Source organism: Pelodiscus sinensis, chromosome 9 (genome assembly GCF_049634645.1).
Source record: "Pelodiscus sinensis isolate JC-2024 chromosome 9, ASM4963464v1, whole genome shotgun sequence".
Lineage (NCBI taxonomy): Eukaryota > Metazoa > Chordata > Testudines > Trionychidae > Pelodiscus > Pelodiscus sinensis.
Window position 1 is genome coordinate 61,509,874 of NC_134719.1, and position 22,394 is coordinate 61,532,267.

The window sequence follows — 22,394 nt, forward strand, 5'->3', positions numbered from 1 at the left end:
TCTTGAGGTTTCGGTGCATTCATCCTCCTGTCAAGTGAGTCTGGAGCAACTGTCACATCAGCCCCGGTGTCAAGTCCATTTCATGCTTCCCCATGACGATTCATGGGTGTTCGTTGGGTTTGTCTTTTCTGGCTCTGAGGTGAGCAGTCTCAGTATCGCTCAGGTCTCCTAGATTAGAGCTATGCCAGCTAGACCAATGGACTGCCGCTTCATGGCCGCTTTTTAGACACTGTGCATGTGTCTGGGCAAGCCGTTTGCTGAGTGGTGATCTGGCGCATCCTGGCATTCCGCTCGTGCACCTCTGGCGTTGCTTTTCCCTGGCTCCACGCTTGCGTTGGTCTCCCTTGGTCTTTGCATTGGTGTGATGTAGTGTCAGTACCTTGCTGGTGGCTGTGCTTGGGCTGTGGGTGACCCCTACTGGCCTCTGTCTGTACGCGCTGCCCAATGGGGGGGCGTCTTGAGGGCCCCCATGACAGTGACCGAACTGGTTCTACCAGTTAAGGGAAGGGATGGAACTAAAGAAGTGAGTGTTGGGGGAAGGGCCAGTTTCTGGCTGGAATCATGAAGGAGAGGGACTCTAGAGGGGGCCTGGGAGTCGAGGGGCCTAGGCACCCCATCTCAAGGGGCCTAAGGCATCCTGGCCCAGACTCCTGTAGCCACATCACGTCTAGGCTGCGCTGTATCCCGGAGAAGCAATAAACCCCTCTCTGTTCTACTGGCTGGCGGAGTCTGTTCTTGCTGCTACGGGGCTGCATGATTGGGGCAACCCCGACTCGCCGTCACAAATGGTCGAGGGGAGTTTTGTTCCTGGACCCGGAGTTATTTTCCTCCCCATATCTGTGACTCCTGTACTGCCCTTCCCCTTTCCTTACGCGTCAGGGAAGTCTGTTGCTCCGTTAGACTGTGGCTGCGGAGGACCATGCCTCTCGGGTGAGGTTTGGATTATTTTTGAGTCTATCGATAGCTGGCTGTCCCCCGCCCTCTGACACCTGTCTCTGATAAACGTTTCCCTCGTGTCCCCTGGCTGGACTAGAATGTTTCCAGGGGAGGGGAGGGAAGCTGCTCTGTGCCCTGGAAGGGGCGGGGCTTGGGAAGAAGGGGCGGAGCTAGGGGCAGCCAGCCCTTAGTGCCACCTGGACCGCAGCTAGCCCCCACCACCCAGCTCTCAGTACTGCCACAGGAGTGGTGGTGGCAGCTGGAAGCTCTGGGCCCTTTTGTGTCACTGGGCCCTGGGGCAGTTGCCCCATTTGCCCCCCAGGCCAGTGGGCATAGTTCTGAATCAGTCACTGACTCCTCCTCCTGCTTTTGCAGCTTGGAGCCGCGCTCTCCAACGCCCTATTGCCGCCCGGCGTGAAATGCTCCTCCAGCTCTTTAACTACAGCCAGCTGCTTAATCTGAGTCGCTGGGAGGCTTCTGCAAAAGGCAGTTTCCTTCCTGAAGGTCCCGTTGCGCAGAGCATTAACTTGTTCCCCTCTGATTGCTGAGGTCAGCCAGAAGCCAGACAAAATCTCTGGAAGCGGCTTCCCCAGAGCGGCCGTCCCTCGGGGTGCTTAATAGGGAGCAAGCCGGTTAGGTTTTGCTTTGGTATTTCATGTCCTCCTATCATCCCTGTTACAGCTTTGGGCTCTCTGGCTATGTCTACGCTCGCGGCTTCTTGCGCCAGAAATATGCAAATGAGGCTAAGTGTGGAATATCGCCGAGCCTCATTTGCATACCTAATGAGCCGCCATTTTTTCAGAAGAGGCTCTTGCGCCAGAAGGAGCTGCCTACCCTGCCCCTTCTTGCGCGATGCCGCTACGCCAATTACTTTTCAGGAATAACGGCATCGCGCAAGAGGGTTTTCTTGTGCAAGAAGGGAGAGTATTGACAGCGCAAGAGCCTCTTCTGCAAAAAGGGTGGCTCATCAGGTATGCAAATGAGGCTCGGCGATCCATGCTTAGCCTCATTTGCATATGACTGGAGCAAGAAGCCGCAAGTGTAGACATAGCCTCTGTTTTTCGGACTCTTCGCTGCTTGTTTTGCTGCTATCTCGGTGCCACTTTCTGGGCTGGCGAATTGGGTATTTTCCTTCTTCCCTCCGGTTTGCACGGACGCAGTGTGATCTTGCAGGGTTTTATTCTAGCCTGTTCCAACCCAAGGTGGACAATCCAGGAGCCCTGTGGAAGTGAACCCAAGACCGGCTTTATTTCCCGTTTCCACGGGCTCTACGCCCCCTTGTGGCTCTCTCTGTCCAGCTAACCCCGCCCACCTGAGGAAGGGGAAGGGCAGATTTTGGAAAGAATGGCCGGGACTCTGCGAGGGCCCAGGCGTGGAGCGAGATGACAGTGACTTGAAATGGCTCCCGAGAGGAAAGCCTGGGCGAGCTAGCAGGGTTGGAGCAGAAAGGGCAGGGTTAGGAGAAAGAGGGGAAGCTGTGTAGGCGGGAGGCTGAGCTTGTGATGGTGGCGGAACGTCCGCTGGGGAGGTCGAAGGGTGGTTCTACGCTACACAATGAGGCTGGCTCCCACGGGGTCGGCCGACAGCCACCGCAGGAATTCAGTCGGTTGTTTGTGTCCCCGCTGCGCTTGCAAGAGGTGCTCGCGCCGTCAGCCTTCGGGCGCTGGGAGTCTGGCCGTCAGCCCAGGGGGCCAATGTCAGCACGGCGGAGTCGACACTGCGCTCGCCTCCCTGCTTCGGCCTAAGAACGGCCAGACGGGTCAGAGCAAAGGTCCATCCAGCCCAGCGTCCTGTCGGCCCACAGCAGCCAACACAGGAGCCCCAGAGGGAGCGAACAGAACAGGGAACCATTACGTGATCCCTCCCCTGTCACCCATTCCCAGACAGACAGAGGCGAGGGACACCATCCCCGCCCATCCTGGCCAGGGCCGGCCCACAACATTTTGGCACCTGAGGCGGGGAGCTCAAATGACGCCCCCAGGCCCCCTCGCTTGGGCCAAAACTTTGCAAGGTCTCAATTCTGCCTTCTTCCTGCTCTACTCCTCTCATGGGACTGCTGCTTCTCTCTCTCCCTGCAGCTCCTGCTGCTTTGTTATTCCCTCTCGCCTTTCTCCTGCCTGCCTGTTATGTCTCTTGTGCCCTCCTTCCTCCAGCACAGCACTCCCCCAGCTCTGTGCATCTAGAGCAGAGAGGATACATCTGCACCAGCGGCAGACACAATTGTCTACACTCTGGGTCCTAGTGGCACCCCCCCACAACCTGGCACCTGAGGCGGCTGCCCACAGTTTGCCTCAGGGTAGGGCCGGCCCTGATCCTGGCTAAGAAGCGTTGATGGACCCAACCTCCACGAATCTATCTAGTTCTTTTTTGGGAACCAAAGAGCTCTGCCTCTCAGTGAGGAGGCGTTATGAGGTTGATGTGGCGGGTGAGTTAAATCGACAGGAGGAGCTTAGTGGTGCAGACACTTACAGGGTCAGGCCAGCATACGCTGCCTGGTCTGCGCTCCGGAGGGAGGTCGGAGAAAGCCGGTGGTGTGCCATGAGACACAGGCTGCAGGACGGGCATCCCCAGAGCGCCCACCAAGGATCCACAGGGAAACGAAAGGGAACTCAGGACAGGACCTTGAGGGCTGCCAGCCGCTCCGAGGAAAGGGGAAGAGGAAGACAAATGGCCGGTCATCGTTCCGAAGTGGTTTTGGATGTTCTGTGAGCAGCCAGGTGAAACAGACTCGATATTTTATAGTTCATCAAACTAATAGCTCATGTAACCTTTCCTACCAAGTAGTTCAGGCGTCCCAGGCGTGCATGCTAAATGCCACGGTGGGCAGACCGCTCGTTTTACAGCGTTTCTGAGACCTACCCTTGGAGGAAGGGCAAGACTGTGCACAAAGAAGCCGCTTTTCCTGCAATTTTCACGGGCCCCCACTGGGTTCCTCTCTCCAGCCGCCCCGCAGTTCTTTCCGCTTCCTCCTGCAGCACAGTCATTCACGTGAACTCCTGTCTTTCCCACATCACTGTCTGCTGCCCCAACGCGGATGTGGCTCGCCTGCCTTAGGACAGGATGGGGCACTGGGGAGGAGCAGCAGTTAGGCTGTGAGCAAAGAGATGCACTAATTAGCAAGAACCCTGGGCCGTGTGGAGAGGCGGGCTTCCTTTGGAGGACCTCATGTCTAGGGAGGGGAGGGGAGCAATAGAAGAGGAGGAGGGGAAGAGCAAAGACGAGTTAAGGGCCAGGGAGAGAAGGCGGAGTGAGATTCCGAGTTACAGCCAGGACCCAGAAAATCAGCAGCTGAATTCAAATACCATTTTGACGCCACGTTCTTTCCGGCTGCATTGAGCTTGGCATTCTGCGAGCGCTCACGCCCTTGCCCCCTGCTCGTGCACACGCCAGCCCTGCACAAGTGACTTGCACGCTCAAATAGTCACCCAGGGTGTATTGTGAATAGCAGCCCAGCAGGGAACGGAAGCCGGGCCAAAGAGGGGGCTTCACCTGACTATCCCAAACCATCCCATTCCATGACATCTGCAAGGATGCTGTCTTGATGCTGTCAAGGATGTGGGCCAGCGGACCAGGGAAAAAAAATATTTACAGAAGGTTCTTTCATCTGCTAAGATCCATCTTTCCTGCCAGATCCCCCGGCTATAACAGTACGGGAGCAGTTTTCGTACTGTTTTGGCACTTTGAACACTTTCACCCTTCCAGCATTTAGTGGATGATGCTTCGTGACCTTCCCAGGAAGCAACTAAATGTGAGACCCATTATACAGAAGGGGAAACTGAGGCATAGAAAGGGTGAAGGGATTTGCCCAAGATCATACAGGAAGTCTGCTGATAGTCAGGAATGGAACCCACATCTCCTGGCTTCCCATGCTGCGTTTGAATCATAGGATTGTCTTTGTCTTTGGCTCCTATCCCCCGGGGAGGGAAGGAAGTGTGAGGTTAAACATGTTAACTCTGCTGATTTGTCCCTCTGACAAAGGGTTTGGTTTGAGTTGTGTGAAGTTCAGGCTAAGGCTTTGTCTACACTTTGAGTTTTTGCTGCAGAAAATATGCTAATGAGATCACTACTTATGCTAATGAGGTACTCTAGCCTATTTTCTACTGCAAAAACTCGCAGTGTAGACGTAGCCTACCCTAGAGTCTAGAAGGCCAGACTGTGCTGTAGATTTGGATGGGGAGAGTCTATTCCTGATGCTGCTTCTACCTCAGTTTTCCCATCTTTAAACTGGGTGCAATGAAACTGAACTCCTTTATAAAGGGCTTTGTGGTCTATTGTTGTCTAACCATAGCTGTTTAATTCTTTGTATCCAGTTGTGTTCCTGGTCATGTGCTCTCATGTGCTGGGTTGTATCGTGGGTTAGGTTTCTCTGGGCTCTTTAATATTATGAAGAATTGTTTTTGTGCTAAATTTACTAGACGTGGCAGTGTTTGGAAATGGGGCGCTGAGGGAATCAATTCCATTTTAATTGGTTGACTGTAACGATGGGATAAAAATGATCTTTCTGAGCAGAGGTTAACTGGCACTTGCACGCCCCTTCCGCACTCTATTCAGAGAGCGGGATTTTTAGAGAAATACTGTTGGAGCCATTATTTAATCATGTATTTGCTTTCACTGTGTACACAGTCTTCAATGGGCTTCTCAAAATTTAATGCAGAGGCGTTTTATTTATTTATTGCTATTTGTGGTGAAGTCAGCACCGCCGAAAGGTACCAATTTGATAGACTCGGAGGCTGCAGTAATCTTTCCCTACCCTCTGGGTTCAGTCACAAAGGAGTAACAGTCCCGTGTTGGTTCAAAGGGTGGCACCGTTGCCCACCTGGTCTCAGTCACCTCGACAAGCCACAGCCTAGGTTCTGAGGGTGGCAGTTCTACAGCGAAGTGGGGCCAGATTCTCCGAGGGTGTAAACTGGCATTGCGCCACTGATTTCAAACAGAGGCACCGTCTTTTAAACCAGTCCCTTAAACACTGTGGCCACATCCCCACCGCACTGGAGATGGATCTTCTGGCATTCGATTTAGCAGGTCTAATTAAGACTCACTAAATCAAATGCTGAGGGTGGCTCCGGTGCGCCTGGCAGCTGGGAGGAGTAAGGGAAGCCGACAGAAGCGTTTGCTCCCATTGGCCTCCCTCTGTGAGGACGGCGCTAAACTCGGGTTGACTTTAGTTTACTGAAATGATGCCTGTTGGGGCCCTGATCCTGCAAACACGTCCCTGTTACTTCCAGCAGCAATCCTGCTCACTTCAGTAGGACAACTCCAAACAACACTGGATTGCATTGGAATAGCATCTAGGGTTGCCATGTGTCCAGAATGGAACTGGACAGCCCAGTATTTGTCTGGTAAAAGAAATCAGAAAATACCAAACATCTAAAATGTCCGGTATTTTCTGTTTTTCCGCTGGCCCGACTCGGGCGCCTGACGGAAGGCAGTTTGAGACATGCCGGGTGGGGGGACTTGGGTGCAGCCCAAATTTTCCAGAGCTTTTTTTTTTTCTGAACAGAATTTTCCCCGGCCTGTTTTTTTGGGGGGCGGGGGGGGGGGGAGGAGACTCGATATTTTTTATAAAACCATCTGGCAACCTTTCTAGAAGCCCCAACCACTTCCGAGCCCCATGGTGCTAGGTGCCCTGCAAACACATAGTGAGAGACAGTCCCTGCTCTGAAGAGCTTAACGCCACCTTCACCAAGGTCTCGCTTTTTCCTCTCCCTCTGCACAGGACACAAGAAGTGCTGCATATGTAGACTGTACAGGCAATGCCTCTCTCCTTAGCAGGCAGAGCCAGTCTCGCCGTGTCCTGGGCGAGCACGTTCCCAGGCTGGCTTCACTTCTGGGTTCGGTCTCATTGTAGTGAGCAAAGCATATGTCTCGAGATGCTAAATTACCCCCTCAACTCATGTAATTAAGCTCCATCCGAGAGCTCTCCAACGTGCGCCCTTTGCAATGGAGCGTTTCACATTTTGTTCTCGCGTCGCCATGGCGCACCGGAGGCCCATTAAGGCAGGAGGCTGTGTCGGAACCAGAGGGCAAGTTTCCACCGCGTGCTGCAGCAATCGCGCTAGTCAGGCGCTCGTCGGGGGGCTGGCGGGATTGCCGAGGGGCTGCCCGCACCGGGCCGCGGAGAGTAATATCCTGGTTCAACACTGTCCCCGGAGCAGCGGTCTAGGCAGCCGGCAGAGACGTTCCACGGCAGGAAAGCCAGCACATTTCAGCAGGCAGAGTATGGAACCTGTAGCCCATTGACACTCAGCGATTTGCAGCCTGCAGCCAGCCGTGCATAGCGGAAATCCCCCCCCCCCTCCCCCCCCCCCCCCCCCCCGGGGACAATGGCCAGGACTATTCAAAGGCTGCCAAACAGCCAGATTAGATTCCTGCCGTCCGCAGAGCAGGGCGGGAAGGAATCCAAATTGTGCCTTGTTCACAGCGTGACCGTTTCTAGCGCGTCTCTATTATTTGCTTGTATGATGGGGATTCCCAGCTAGCGCGCGAGGCCCCTTTGGGCTGCAGAGTGTGCGCGCACCCAATGAAAAGACGGTCCCTGCCTCTGGGGAGCTTGACACACGCGTACGACAAGCCACGGGGGAGGGGGGAAGTGCAAGGCCAGCTGCGATTGTTCCAGCAAGCAGCCATCACACGACTACGTGACTCCAGGCCCCTCCCTGCCAAAGGGTCCCAAGACGTTTTACGCCAGCTGGGCACGGAGGGCTGACTGATGTGGGAAGGGACCAAGACCAAGGCGATGGCTCTCATTAGCGAGCTGCGGGACCCCGCTGGGGCAGGAGTCGATGCTCCGGGCTTCAGAAACGTGTGTTTAAACGGGGGCCCCGGGCCCAAAGCAGAGGACGGGCCCTTGAGAGGTGCCGAAGCAAATCGCACGAGACTTCGGCCCATGGTGGCCCCACAGTGGGAAGGCAGCCCGCCGCAGAGCAGCACTTGAGCACGTGAAGCCGGAGCGTGGGTTGCACTGACGTCAGTAGGACTTAACCACGTGCTGAACTTTAAGCAGCCTGGCAAGTGTTGCCCACAGAGCGATCGCATGGACACAGTCAGGTCTGCCTCGGGGGGATCGGGGGGGTAGATAAAGGGGGGCAATTGCTCCAAGGGGCTGGCAATTCAAAGGGGCTTCAGCTCCCGACCACCATCCTGCTCCTGCGACACTCTGCTGGAGTGCCACCCAACACTCTGGGGTGGGGTGAGGGTGCATGTCGGGGGGGGCACAGAGGCTTGGATACCTCCGGCCCTGCTCCTTCTCCCCAAGGCCCTGCCCCTTCCAGATGTGCAGAGTCCCCCCCCTCCCCCCAACACACACACCTTGCCCAGGGGCCCACGGAGGCTGTCGGCTTCCCCCGGGTGCATGTGGAGAAACCTTGAGCTTTGCTTGAAATGACCCATTTGTTGGGTGATGCTTTACAGGCTGTGTTCTACAGGACAGAGTGGTCCCTTCCGGCCGTATCCCTAAGAACAGGGACAGCCCAGGGTGACTTCACATTCCAGGTCTGGATCAGAAAGGCCCAGAGGTCGCCAGCAGGAGAAGTCAGGCTGGAAAAGTCTCAGCCGGCAAGTGGCTTCCTGGCGGGAGCCCTGTGGGGAAACGTTTCCGATGCGCCTGCAGTGAGTCAGGACCCTAAACTTCCAAGAGACTCCTTGACGTCGCAGTCCCTCCGGACTTGCCGTGAGACACTTAGCTGCCTCGCTCAAGGGGACTTGGCCCCTTGGCCAATCCCTTTGGCAGGTTTCAAAAGGCAGCTCCACATTCGGGAGCTCAGCCCCAGCGGTAACACGGGAGGCATCGCCGTTCTGAAATGCCGCCACCGCCGAAGCAGAGCCCAGACCTGTTTCGGCAGCTCCCTGGAAGCGTTCCAAAGGAAGGAGCCCTCTTGCTGAACCCACGTCGTGGACAGGAGGGAGGGCGACCGCCCGCTGCGAGACAGCCAGTCCCCATCAGTCCCCTGGGGCGATTGGTTCTGACAGATTTGGCTGGGTTTTATTTTTAAAGCCCATTCCAGGCGGCAATACAGAAAGCCAGACATTAAAATTAATTAACTTGGTAATGGATTGCCAGACGAGGGCACGAAGGAAATGTGACGGCTGTGGGATGTGTTTAGAACTCAGGAAAGCCTCGCGCACGCTTCCTTGAATAATTCATTGCTTGGGGCTGGAGATGAGCGCGCGCCCCTAGACTGAAAACTGGCTGGCGTGCCCTCGGGGAGGGGAGCGATCTAATGCAGTGGGGGGCATGGGGCAGGCAGGGTGCCCCTGCAGGCCCCCTTTTACTTATCGCCATTCGTGAGTGGGCCAGAAGGTGGCGAATGGGGCCTTTCGGGAGGGCAGCCCAGCTGATGTGCAATTGGGCAGCATTGGGAAAAGGGGGGGGGTGAGATGACGAACATCGCAGAGACTGACGGGGGCTGGAAATACAAAGAGGAAACAGGACAGCGCGGTTCCGTCTGTAAACTAGAAGCTTGAGACTGGCGCTTCAGTGGGAAATACTCCCCGGGCAAGGCCGTGAGCCGGCACCTCGCCTAGGAAGTGGCTGCTCCAACCAGGGGCGTGACAGTCTCGGCCCAACATTCAGTAAGAGGCCGCTCTATGGATCACGATCGAGTCGATAAAGCACAGCCGGGGAACCACGCCTGCCCAGCGGTATCTAGGGCAAGTCCACTACAGCCCACCCCTTTTCGGGGAGCATCCATGGGGCACACCCCTAAGGCTCTTGCCCCGCTTCAGCCACACAAGGAACAGCATAATCTAGACCTTGAAACGTGGCAGGTGTTTACGGGTGAGGGGGGCAGCACACCAGGTCCTACTGGGCGGTGGGGCATTCCTTTCCACCAGGGGAATTCACCATGGGCCATTTGGGGCTGGAATCTACCCCTTGGCATCTCTCTCATGAAAGCAAGATGTGGGGAAATCCCTGCCTCGGTTTCCCCACCTGCCACACAAGGCCAACGGTATTTCCATCCACCACGGAGGTGTTGTACCGCTTAATCCCGCAAAGCTTCTGAACCCTTTTGGTGGCCGATTGCAAAGCCATTATCTTCCAGTAGTAGAACGTAGCAGGTCACTTCCATTTCGAATTAGCCATGACGCCCGAGGAACCTGACCAGAATAATCCGAATAAACGGCAGCCTGGTGTATCTGGGGTGCAGCCTGAGGGGTCTTGGGCAAGAGACGGCTCTGTGTCTGCCGAGCAGGGATGAGGCAGCAAAGCAGAGAGTGTGGAAGGTGGGGGCGATTCTAGTCCTGGCCTTCCAGCCCGTCCCTGGGGCAGTGGTTCTCCACCAGGACTACCCCTCCTGTCGGGAGCACACAGGCAGCGTCCAGGGTACGTCAACCCAGCTAGAGAGTTGCCTAGTTTTACCACAGACCACGCAGCAAGCACCACCGCAGTCAGTACACACGAAAATCGCACACAGACAATAAGTTATGCTGCGCAGTATACTACACCCTGAAATGTGAGTACAATATTTCTACACCCGTTGCGCCTGTGTGTTTTTTCTCTGTTTGTGATAGTGAGTATTATTTATGTGAGGTGTAAGTCGGGAGTACACATGTATCACCCGCACATGTACTGGGGGGGGTGTTGCGCTCTCCCCGGGCGTGGCACTTACAGCGAGAGGGAAGGAGTTTGCTCCCCGGCTTTAGCCGTGCGCCAGCTGGCTTTTAGCTCCTGCTGTAGAGGCTCCTGCCCTGAGCTCCACAGGTCCCAGGTTTGGGTCCGCCTGGACAAATCAGACGCCTAAAAAGGGTCCGATAGGCTGGACAGGTTGAGCGCCGCTGCTCTGAGACCAATGGGCGTTGACCAGCCCAATGAAAAATCGTCACCTTATTTTCAGACTGGTAACCCAGCAGGGCTTTGTGACGCCTGGGTATCTGATTACGGCCCTCCAAACGGCAGGCTTTTACGGCCTTCTCTTTGACAGGGGTGTCACCGCTAAGGACAGTCACTGCCCTCTCACAGGTGGCTGGGCGCTTGCTGGGTTGACAGAGGAGGCAGGAAAGGAGACAAGCCAAAAGCTGCCACCCTCCTGCTACAAGTGGGAAACAGCCCTGACCTGTCCCTGTCCCTGTCCTTGGACGCTGGATTCTGAGACCCTCCTGCCTTTCTGCCTACAGGTGGCGACAGTGTCGGGCCTCGCTAAACGGGCGGCTTCCGTTGGAGAACTGGATCCAGGGACGGGTGCCGAGGCGGGAACCACCAAACCAGCTACTCCAGCAGGTACCGGACCGTCTCGCTTTGTGTTTTCCCCTCTTGCCCAAATGGCCAGTCCCGGTGGGGTTCAGCTGGGAGCCTGGTCAGAACTCTGCATTCATGCCTGGCTGCCCAGCCCTAATGAAATGCCCCCCCAACAACAGTGCTTTATTAATCGGACTCCTCGCAAGCTGGGCCTCTGACCTGACGGGGTCTAGAGCAGCGAGTCCGAACCTGGTTTTTAATAATGTACTTCAGGAACGTCGTGATTATGTGGCTGGCAATAAAAGTGTACGACGGTGCTGACTGATGCCAGGGGTTTGTTCTTTATTCCCGCAATACCTGAGCTGAGAAGGGCCGGCACAAATCACTGTCTGAATTATTTACTCGCCTCACCAAAAACTGCCAGTGCTTCAGAGCCCCTAATAAAACATCTCTATGGCCCCTCAGCATTGCTCATAACTCTTTGGGGGGTGTAAAGAAAACTCCTGTTTCCTTTTCATTCCAAAGTCGCCCAGATGTTCTCGTTTTCCCGTCACAAAGGGCATAAAGAATCACACAGTGCAGCACTTCTCTAAGAATGAGTTATTTAGCGTGTTATTTTATTTTTCTCGGCCTTTCTCCCCCCTACATTTGCTTTCCAAAGAGTCTTTGCTCTTGTTTATCAAAGGATAAAGTGTCCGGGCCAGGAACCCAACCGGTGTAAAACATGCCCACTGCAGTGAAGTCAGTGAAATAGTTCCTCTGTTGGTGTAAATCACTAAACCTCCAGTGATTTATTTTGGAAACAATTATTTTGACATTTTTTTTCATGGAAATGTATTAGCGTCTTTACAAAAATAGCTTTAATGAGCAGCGAATGAAAAAAGTCATAATCACAGCCAAATGGGCGCCTTGCTACAGTAATAAATCTTTTCAAGGTGGGGGGGCAGCCGTCAAGATATTAAGCACAGGTACCATGTAGCCAGACAAGTTTCGAACGTGAAGGAATTGATACAGCAAACACAGAAAGCAGGAAGAGAGGGCACAGGTATTTTGTTACACAATCTCGGTGTCCCGATGTGACAGTGACACTTGGTTTTGTCGGAGAGGGGCTGTGCGTGCTGCCGACCAAACACGCCAAGCTGCTAGTGGCTATGTCCGAGGTAAGTGCCGTTGCTCTTGCTGATCTGCTTAGCCAGCGCCGTTGGGAAAATCAAGCGGTGCCCACGGGCCGTGCTCACAGCTCAATGGTGCAAACCGGCTGTATTGCTGCTGCGCCTGCCCATCCCTTCTCGACTGCTTTTAGCTACCTCTTGGGTCTTGTCGTAAACTAAGCTTGCAAGCTCCCGGGAGCAGGGACTATGGTTGTGACAGCTGCGTACAGCCCCTCGCGGAATGGGCCCTCAGGGTGGGTGGGACGCGGACGTGCTGCTGTTATACAAACACTAACTAAGCGGTAAGCAAGTGCCGTCACCCAGACCCGTGGAGCATGGCAGCGGTGTCTCGGTGGTGGCTGCCCACCCTGCTCTCCCAGGCCCAGGGGACTGAGCCCGATTCCTCACCCCGGGTAGTGAGACCTGATCCCCCTGCACGACCGAGAGGCAGCCAGGCCAAATTTGCAGAGTGGCGTCATGAGGTTGTCGCACCACCCGGAGCCACGTGCCTTGTCACCAGGCCCGGAGCAGGGAACCAGGGCCAGCCCTTCTGGACAGGCCCTACCACTGTCGGGGGTGCAGGTTCCTTTTCCCGCCCCCCATGCAAAGGTGCCGCCTACGCAGCTACCGCCGTGCCACCGCCGGCTGGGGTGGCCAGCTTTCCTGGGTCTCTCCTTGGGCTCAATCTCCCAGAGACTCCCGCAGCCAAACTGGGAGATTGGCCCGACAGGCCAGCAGCACCACCGAGCTAAAGCCATGTCCCCGCCTGCCCTGGCCCTGTGCTGCTCCTGGAAGTGACCAGCACGTTCCTCTAGTAAAGACCTGCTAAATCCAATGCTGAGGGCGCCCCCGTTTCTCCCATTGACTTCCCGCGTGGGGGGCGGGGCCAAAACTCTGCTTGAGGTACGTCGACTCCAGCTCCGGGTTTTACAGAGCTGGAATTGGGCATCTTCAGCCGACCTGCCCTTGGAGGGTGGGCCTGGCCTTAGCGTGCAGCGAAGGGGATAGTAAGGGAAATGGTGTAATGGTCCGGAGCACTACGCCCGGGGCAGGTTCCCACGCGAGGCTGTGACAACCCCTCAACCGAGGTTCTGAGAACAGGCCAGACAGGCACGGCCTAGCAGGGATGGTCTAAGTGTACTTGGTGGTGGCTCAGGGCAGGGAGCAGACTCGATGGTCTATTAGGGTCCCTTCGAGCCCAACATTTCTATCATTCCATGGAAAGCGGAACTGAGCTTACTAGAACCGAGAGTCCCAAACAACGACCAGATGCACAGCCTGGAAGGGAGGAACTGGCCCAGGAAACTGGGGGAAGATTAAGCAGCGGGGGACGGCAGCAAGGGCCCTGTGGGGCCTCGTCCCTGTCTGCCTAGAGCCCCTCCGTGTAGTCGGTCTGTTTGGGGCTCCACTGTACTCAGAGAGAGACTGCAGTAGGCTTGGGATCAGACTTTTTCTGAGGCGTCGGGGGGGCCTGCATAGGCTTCAGATCCGCATATCAGCTCTACTCTGCATTGAAAAGGCCTCCACTGGAGCAGTGGGTCTATAGGCACCGCATTTCAGGAAAGATGTGGACAAACGGGAGATGGTCCAGAGAGGAGCAACAAAAATGATCCAAGGCCTAGAAAATGTAACCTCTGCGGGAAGACTGGGCTTCATCAGGAGAAGAGAAGACTGAGAACTAACATAACCGGTTTCAAGGACCTAAAAGGTTAGTACAAGGAGAAGGGAGAAAAATTGCTCTCCTTGACCTGAGAGGACAGGACAAGAAGCAATGGGCTTAAATTGCAGCAAGGGAGGTTTAGTTTGGACATGAGGAAAAACTTCCTACCTGTCAGGATGGTTAAACACTGGAATAAGTTGCCTAGGGGGGTTGTGGAATCTCCATCTCTGGAGATATTTCAGAGAAGGTTAGACAGACACCTCTCAAGGATGGTCTGGGTCAGGGCTACTCAACTTTGGAAGCCCCGGGGGCCACAACACCACTCACAGCACATGCCGAGGGCTGTGCAAATATATATGCAAATAGCTTCTTTCACACTGACAGGCATGAATACAAAGATCAAGGCAAGACTACACAACACACAGGCCCCATTTCAGTCAGTTCTGCTGATATTAATCAAATGCAACATTTACCCAATTTCCACCCATGTGCCAGCACTTTTAATGAGCAAAGAAAGTCCAGGAATTGAACTACTAAACCACACATCAACAGAAGACCATTATATTGACTCGCCATTATGGAGCGTGTGGAGGCCATGTTCAAAGGATCCCACCTGCTTGTTGAACTCCGTGTAAACACAAACCATACCGCGGGCCACGTGTTGAGTAGCCCTGGTCTCGTTGGTGCTTGATCCTGCCCTGAGGGCAGGGGACTGGACTTGACCTCGCAACGTTGCTTGTAATTCTATGAACCTGTATCGGCCCAGGGACTCAAAGGGGTGTTTCTCCAGCTAGTGCAAGTAGCACAGGTCGCACCTTCTGCTTTAGCTGCCGTCTCTTCCTATACGAAGGCTGACACAATGGAGAGACCCGCCCAGACTTTGCTGCCCACTATTTTCCCTGCACACACACATTGCATCAGGCTGGTGCCTTTCAGCGCCTTCCGTTCCACCAGGGGTCTACACTGCGCACAGCGGAAAGCAGCGTATCATCAGCGGGAGCGGAGGGCGTTCTGCACCACAGCGGGCCCGGGGGAGGAAAGACGGTTCCAAGAGGGCGAGGGTCCATGGGTAATTCAGATGGCCACGGATGAACTGCCAGCCACAGGTGGTGTGTGCTTACACTCTAATTGAGTCATTGCTGGAGACAACGGAATTAAGACGTGGGCGTGGGCAGACTGCAGTAGACAAATGAACCAAGAGTCGCCCCGTATTGGAAGCGCTTCTCCCTGACATCAGGGCACAAATGAAAAGAAGGGGGCCGTGATGGAGGGGCTGGCTGCGGTGGAATCGTCATTTTAGCAGAGGAGATGCTGATGAGTGAGAGGAGTGGGTCATGATGAACATAAAACCTGCACTGGAGGTAAATCGGAGGTCAATGCCAGTGTAATGGAGATCACTATGATCGTTCTAGAGGAGGCGATGGTGGATGTGTAACGGGGGTCGGTGATGATGATGGCAGGGAACTGGGAGGGGATGAAGATAACAGGGATGAAGTACCAGGACCGATCTTCAGCTAGTGTAAATAGGCAAATCTCCGCTGGCTTTAGTGTCTCTGGCCGTGTCTACGCATGGGGCCCATGACACTGCCATGGAAGAGAGGTTGACTGGTGAGGAGCGGGCTAATGAAAGCCGATAAATCTCTAATGGAAAAATAATTACAGTGTGAAAATGGGGAGGGAGGTAATTATGGCTCTAATAAAGGTGGTGATGGTGAAGATAACTGAAATATCTAATGGGGGCAATGAGGAGAACTGAATGGGAAAGCTGCTGCTGCTGCTGGTGGCGGAGAGCTGGACCTGGACGGGTGGAGACGCCGATATCAAAACTGTAACGGGCATCGTTAGGACGGTGGCAGGGGCAGTAATAACGATAATGGAGCGGTAATTGAGGAGGCGATCGTTATCAAGGCAGAGGCGCAGATAACGACAGTAAAGAAGATGAGAGATTGGAATGGAGAGGTTGTTCAAGCTAATGGCATTCTAATGGAGACGGTGGACAAAGGGAATGGAGGTGTAATGAGGTAATGGCTGCCGCGGGAGAGGAGATTGCTGCTATGTCGGAAACGAGGACCGGGAGGCAGGCGAGGTGTATGCTAAGAAGCGGCGGCAGAGGCGACCGTGAGGATAATGAAGAACAGATGCACTGAAGCTGCCAGTTTCTGGAACGCAAGGGAAACGGAGATAAAGATGGAGGGAGTGGCCCCGTATGACTGGAATTCAGCGGAAGGCCGGATCCCCTGCCCTGCTGCGTGGAGCAGGCGTCACAGCTGGCAAGGACACACTAAGTGAGCCAGGGGGCTGTTGTGATGCTCTGTGCTCTAGGGGCATGCTGCCCTCCTGAGCTTGGAACCCAGCAAGGGGAAGGTGCTGAGCAGCGGGTAACATAGGCCAGGGAAGCTGTTGCCTTCCCAAAAATGCTTATGCTCTCCACCAGCCGCCAAGAAGGGCTCTAGCCGCCTAGGAGGACAGGTGCTGCCATGCGGCTTCCCGGCTCCCCAGCTTGCCCCAAACACTCTGGCAACCTGGGACAGGGGCCACTAAGAGGACTGGGGGTAGTAAGCTTGGGTGCGGGCCGGGCTTGGATCCACAGAGGGGGGAGGTTGCAGAAGAGGCGGGGCCTCAGGGGGAAGGGGAGGGGCCAGGGCTTGCCTTCTCCCAGCTGGACCATCGCCCACCGCCCATGCTGGGAAGGGCTGGTGTGGGAGTGATGCCAATGAGGCGATAACAGTGAGGAAAAGGAAGATGAGCAATGGGCAGTGGGAGACTGCAGATGGCTCAGTGAAAAGCTGGGTGGCCGCAAGGAGTCGAGGCTGGGACACAGCTCAGTCTCACGGAAGGAGGGAGGCTCTCTGGGTCCGGGGCCACAACGTAACGGTCCCAGAGTTGATCAGCGACGGGCGGGGCTAGATAAAGTAGCATTTGTAGAAGCCCAGGTTCACCCAGCCCACAGCAAGGGGAATGCCACACGGGTCGTGCATTGGGAAGCCAGCTCTGGGTTGGTGTACCCAAGACCCGGGGAGGTCACAGCTGAAATGCTACGGATGGGCCACAATATTTCAAAAGGAGTAGTACCGCTGAGGCGGGATCTTAATGGGGAGCTGAGGAAAGACCGTCTGGTTCAGACCAAGGAGAGAGAACCAGAGTGATTGTGGGTTGACACGCGAAGGGGCCTTAGGCCGGCCGGCGGAAGAATGACGTCCTTCCCGCGGAGAAGTGGGTTACAGCACAAACCCAGGGTACCCAGTCCTGCAGCGGTCATTCAAGTGAGCGGAAAGTAACCTCCAGCGCAGCACAGAACGGGCTCTGCTCGCCTCTCGCCCGGCCCCGACCACGACCCCAGCGCACGTGTGAACGATAAACAAGACCAAGAACTGAACCAGTGTGTCGAAGGCTGCACCCCGGCCCACTCCGCATCAACATCACGCCGAAGGAATAAAGATGAAGACGTTATTTGTGGGTCCCAACCAAAGTCTTGCTCGTCCCTCCAGGCCCGGGCCTTTCGCACGGTCACCGATCCAGCCTCGTTTCGCCACAGCGTGCTTGGGCTGGCTTCTTTATTCTCCACGCGCTGGCTCCTGCCATGTGAGTGCGGTGAAGATAAAAGCGCTCCGGGCAGGACTATTTTAGGCCCACTGCCTCAGCAGCAAGCGCCCGAGGCAAAGCAAGCCGCCGCTTTCCCGTCTCAGCTGCCTCGGAGACCTGGGAACGTATAAGCTGGTGGGTCTCCCGGGTGGATTGTTTCCTGCCTGGGCAAGACTGCGACCAGCTCCCCGTGGCCACAAGACACACAGGCCCACAGCAGTGCCTGGAGGCTTCCTGGTGAGACAGCTGGGTTCGTATTTAGGCAGCTAAGTAAGCAGCATGGCTGCCACTGAAACCAACTGGAGCCACAGGTGCTGGGCCCCTTTGACCGTCTGAACCCTCGTGACAGACGGGGTTACGGGGCGTGGCTTCGACATGGCTCGAGTCCTCGCTGCCCCGACGCACAGCGTTCCCCTCCCCTGTCCTCAGGCTGCAAGGAGCGCGCCCGGCAGGGAGCGGCCCGGTTTGAAAGGGACAGTCCCGTATTTAAGCCTTGCCGCAGGGTCCCGCCTGTTTCTCAAAAACGGGCAACGTGTCCCGTATTTTCCGTCTCCTCCCATCAGCGCTGGCGGGTCCTGGTGCTGGCCAGATCCAGTGGCCGACGGCGGCAGTGGGGCTGCATAGCTGGTGCCAGGGCAAAGCTTTTGGCCAGCAGGGCCCCATCCTCCATCTTGTTTCCAGCCGGCACTGACTGTGCGCCTCGAGGAGCGGTGGCTGGGGAGTGCGAGCAGGTGCCAGATGGTGGCCGGTTACTGGTTGCTGCTGCTGCGCACCCATCAGACCCCTGCTCCTCCTCTCGCTGCCTCTCACTGCTATGGGCCTTCCAGGCCCCCCACCCCACGGCTCTCCCGTAACCCCCCCGTGGAACGCGTCCCTTCCCAGCATCCCTGCCCCCCATGTGGCGCCTCAGGAAGACGCAGCTCCAGGCACCAGGAGAGGTGGGTCTGTCCTGGGGGCCCAGTCAGGCACGGAGGGTGGAGAGCGCCGACTCCCTTCCCGGAGTAAGGACGGTCTGATCAGGCCTGACCCTGGTATAGCCGGTCCACCGAGGGGGCTGTAACTCGCAGCTGCTGCTGTGATGTGAAGGCCCCTTTGGCCATTTCGCTCAGGGAGCATTTCTGCCAGTCTCCTGGGAGCCCAGCGTTTCATGCACAGCAGTTGAAGGCGGTGGTTACCCGTGCCTGAGGAGAAGAAGAAATGGCCTTTAATGCTCAGGCAACTGTGAAATAAAGAACGGAAGATAAGCACTAACAAAATCAATGAAATGGAGAAAAACGGGAAAGAGACGAATACAGCAGATTGCACGGCCCTCCAAGATAACCCAGGAACATACTTTATCACCAAAAGGCCATTTGCAGTCACAGGAGGGACTTGATTATTTTTTAATCAGTTTTGAAACAAAACAAAAAAAAAAAGAAATCAAAATAACCCGGCCTACCAAAGCAACGGGAACGTCACCGCTCCTAAAAACCTGGGAGGAAAAGCTCGGCTTCAGAAGCAATTGAACCAGAGATCCCGTACAGTGACGAGTGCATCATCTGGCTCCCACTGAAGACAATAAAAAGAAAACCCACCCATCACTGTCAATGGCGCAAGAAAAGGCCCTAAAATTAATAGCCACATTTGTGGGCCCTCTAAAATAGTCAAAATGGAAGGCGGGGCAGCTCTTAAACATGGTTTCATTTCTACCATGAACAAGGCAATAATATTGATCCCAGTCGAAGCCACGCCCCGTAACTTCCTCTTCTGGCTGACTTGAGGCCAGCGCCCTCCGGAAATGACAAAGGCACCACCGCAGCGGAGTCCTGTTCGTGGCTCTCTACGCGCAGCTCGGGGCCTCCCTGCAGCCTGGACTTAGGCACCCCGTGCCCCTCGCATCAGCTCATGACGCGGCGCGTGAGGTGTGGGGAGACCGCACTTCCCCCGCCCATTGCTTATCCAGGGAGCCGGCTTCGTGGACTGCTACATTCCCGGGATGGGTCCAGGCAGAGGGCGGAAAGCCCAGACATAAATGACAAGGCTGCGTTCAAGAGGCAGAAGTCTCTGCCTTCTCGAGCTGGCTGCGGAGCCCGGGCCAGGCAAGCCCATCCTAAAATTACTCGGGGGCTCCCCCCGCCGCAGCAGGGTGGCCGAGGCAATCCTGACGCTTCCTGCAACCAGCCTCATTTGCACCCAGCAGCGGCCTGCGCGTCCCTGCGCGCGTCGGGCAGGAGAACACACGCGCCGCAGACGCCGCTCCGCTGTCTGGTTTGACAACCCTCGTTTGGAACCGCTTAGCAAGATGAAGGCCGAGCAACCTCCCGCTCAGTCACTCGTTCCTCCCGCCGGCGCAAGCCTGATGAATAGCTCGGGAGCCATTTCTGGCAGGGACGGGCTCTTGGCAAGGAAGGCAGGCTGGCAGGAATACAGGGCGCCAACCATCACGGGGAGGGGGCAGGAGGAGGGCAGGGCTGTGTTCAAGAACGAAAAGGAGACTCCTTAGTCCTTGAATTGTTTCACTGGGCAGGGGCTGTGGGGCCCTGCTTAGAAAGCAGCTGGTGCTAGAGAGGCAGCAGGTTTGAACTCAATCAACGTGATGCACCGCCCGCAGAGGTGCTGGGTGCCACTTGATTTCTGGTCCCTGAGGCCCCGTCCCACAAGGGACGCTGCTGTAGGGTGTTCTCCACTAATGCCATGTCTGGGATGGCCCTCCTGCGCCCCGCAGTGCCGCAGGGAAGCGATCAGCCGGACTCACTGCGCAGTGATGGGGGAGCAGGGCTGGGCACGGCCCCATGGAAGAGCAAACGCTCGAGGGTTTGCTTTTGGCCCCGTGTCAGGATTCTGTTCCCCAGCCCTGGACTGGCCTCTCCTGTCTTCGTTCCTCCAGGACTCCTCTGAGACTTGAGGCTGGGCCTGCCTCAGCATCCTGACCCCTCTCTGGACCGATGCAGCAGAAACCTGAAGGCAGTGTCTGCGTGGGCGGAAGGGATGGGAAGTAGCCGCCTGCCATGCTGGAGTCCTTCAGCCCTTCTCTGGATCAGTTAGGCTCACGTCAAAACCCCCCCACAAAACATCTCTGAACTTAGCCGAAGGCAAATCTGGATCTGAAATCAGCCAACGGTACCTCTTCCTAGTGGGAAGAGCGTTGCACTAGCCTCAGCTGTCTGCTCTGCCGTTTGCCTGCCGGGTGGCCAAGACAGGCAGCCTCTGGCATCCCCTGCAGGTGGCTTCGAAGGGGGATCGCGGTGGCTCGCGGCCCCGAGTCAAAGGAGGGCCCCTCCCCTCCTGGATCGCCATTCAGGCACAGTCCTTTCCTGCCGAATATTTGCATAAAATCGCAGCCCGTGTCCCCAGCTGCAGGGGAGGAGCCAGAGCGTGGGCGAGGATCCAACAGCCGCTGAGAGCTGGAGGCAGAGCAGCAGGCATCTGGCACAAGGCTGGCAGGAGAGAGCAGGGCTGTTAGCGCTGCTCCTGGCCTGGCCTGCGCCCAGGGCCCTCCTGACAAAGGATGGGGCCTGACGTTTCGCCTGGGGTCCACATGCTCCTCGCTCCATCCCGCACAGCTCCTGCCAGGGGCCTGGCCGCCGGGTGCTTACCTCCCCCACCAACCCTTTCCCTGCAGCTCCTGCTGGGGGCCTGGGGCTTCCCTCCCTGACTCGTTTCTCCCCCCACACGCACGGCTCCTGGTGGGGCGTCCTGCCCCCCTTTGCTCTGATTCCCTCCTCTCCTTTCGCTGCAGCTAACCCAGACTCAGGGCTTCCCTGGGGCCAGAGCTACAGATGCGGGGGGGCCTCCTCTCCTTACCTCCCCCCCCCCCAGCACGTGGGGAAGGGGGAAGCCCTGAAGCACCCACAGGCCCACACTAGGGGCACTTGAAAATTTGGTATTTCGCGTGCGCCGTGGGCTGGCCCTGCCCACTCCTAGGCAGCAACCGTTGCACCTAGTGCAGATGTGTAGACGGCAACCTTATGTTCAGCTACTAGCGTCTGCTGAGTAGAGCTGGATGAATAACTTATATGTTCAGGTCACTGGCCCAACTGAAAAATTGGGGGCGGGGAGGGAGAAGTGGGGGAACAGAGGGAGGAATCCTATTGGGTCAACCTGACATGGACTTGTTTTCAACTAACTGAAAAAGTTGGGGAAAAAATCATTTGGGGTCAAAGAACATCTAGTTTTGCCCCAAACTGAAATGCTGCATTATGGGTCGAAGGGCTATTTATTCCCCCTTATGCCTTTAGAAAACCTGAAAGAGAAACAACAAAAAGTTGTTGTGAATTGAAAAAACCCAAGCAATGCACTTCAAAAATGGCAACATTAAACTTTTGGGGGAGGAGTTTTTTCTGAATTTGTTTTTTGGCCGTTTCCCAACCAAAACAATCGGGTAAATTTGATACAAAGTCATGGAATGTTTTCGCCAGTTGAATCCGTGTTCTAGAGGAGGAAATGTCCCAAAACTGCACCCAACTCTACTCCAGTGACTGGTCTAAGCTTAGCAAATTTCTCTCTCCAGCTGATCCAGAGTCATAGAAGCGTTTCCTCCAATGTACCTTTAAATAGCCCAAGTGACAGAAGCTCTTGCCTTCAGGAAACTAACCCAACTAGTCAAGACTTTTCAGCCCACATCTTCCTTTAACTTTCATCTATTTGTACCAAGTTATTTCCCCTGGGCCTTCTCTGACACAATTCTTCCTTGGCACAGTGAGACTCGTGTGAAATTCGCTGACATTATTCTGCAGCAGTGTCACGGAGTGGCAAATTCAGCCTGTTGATCCCTTTCAAATATTTGTAGATCAATCGTTTGTAATCAAATTCATTGCCTGCATTTCTTCCACCCTCTTCCATTTTTTGTCTCTCCTCACACTCTATTATCAAAATCACCCACTATCAAGAGCTTAGTTTTCTCCTTGTCCTC

At 55.7% G+C, this 22,394-nt stretch overlaps 1 protein-coding gene and 1 long non-coding RNA gene across 3 annotated transcripts in view; one reads left to right on the forward strand and one right to left on the reverse strand.

The window, feature by feature from the left end:
• Positions 1–22,394, forward strand: part of TNR (tenascin R) — a 242,698-nt gene that overhangs the window by 119,516 nt on the left and 100,788 nt on the right. For both annotated transcript variants that reach the window (XM_075936914.1, XM_075936915.1), the window contains one exon: positions 11,050–11,152. The gene's annotated coding sequence lies outside the window, so the exon portion shown is untranslated. The remainder of the gene's footprint in view (positions 1–11,049; positions 11,153–22,394) is intronic.
• The window catches only part of LOC142830623 (uncharacterized), a 146,560-nt gene continuing 131,420 nt past the window's right edge, over positions 7,255–22,394 (reverse strand). The window contains exon 3 of the long non-coding RNA XR_012906051.1: positions 7,255–18,684. This is a non-coding gene — a long non-coding RNA (uncharacterized LOC142830623). The remainder of the gene's footprint in view (positions 18,685–22,394) is intronic.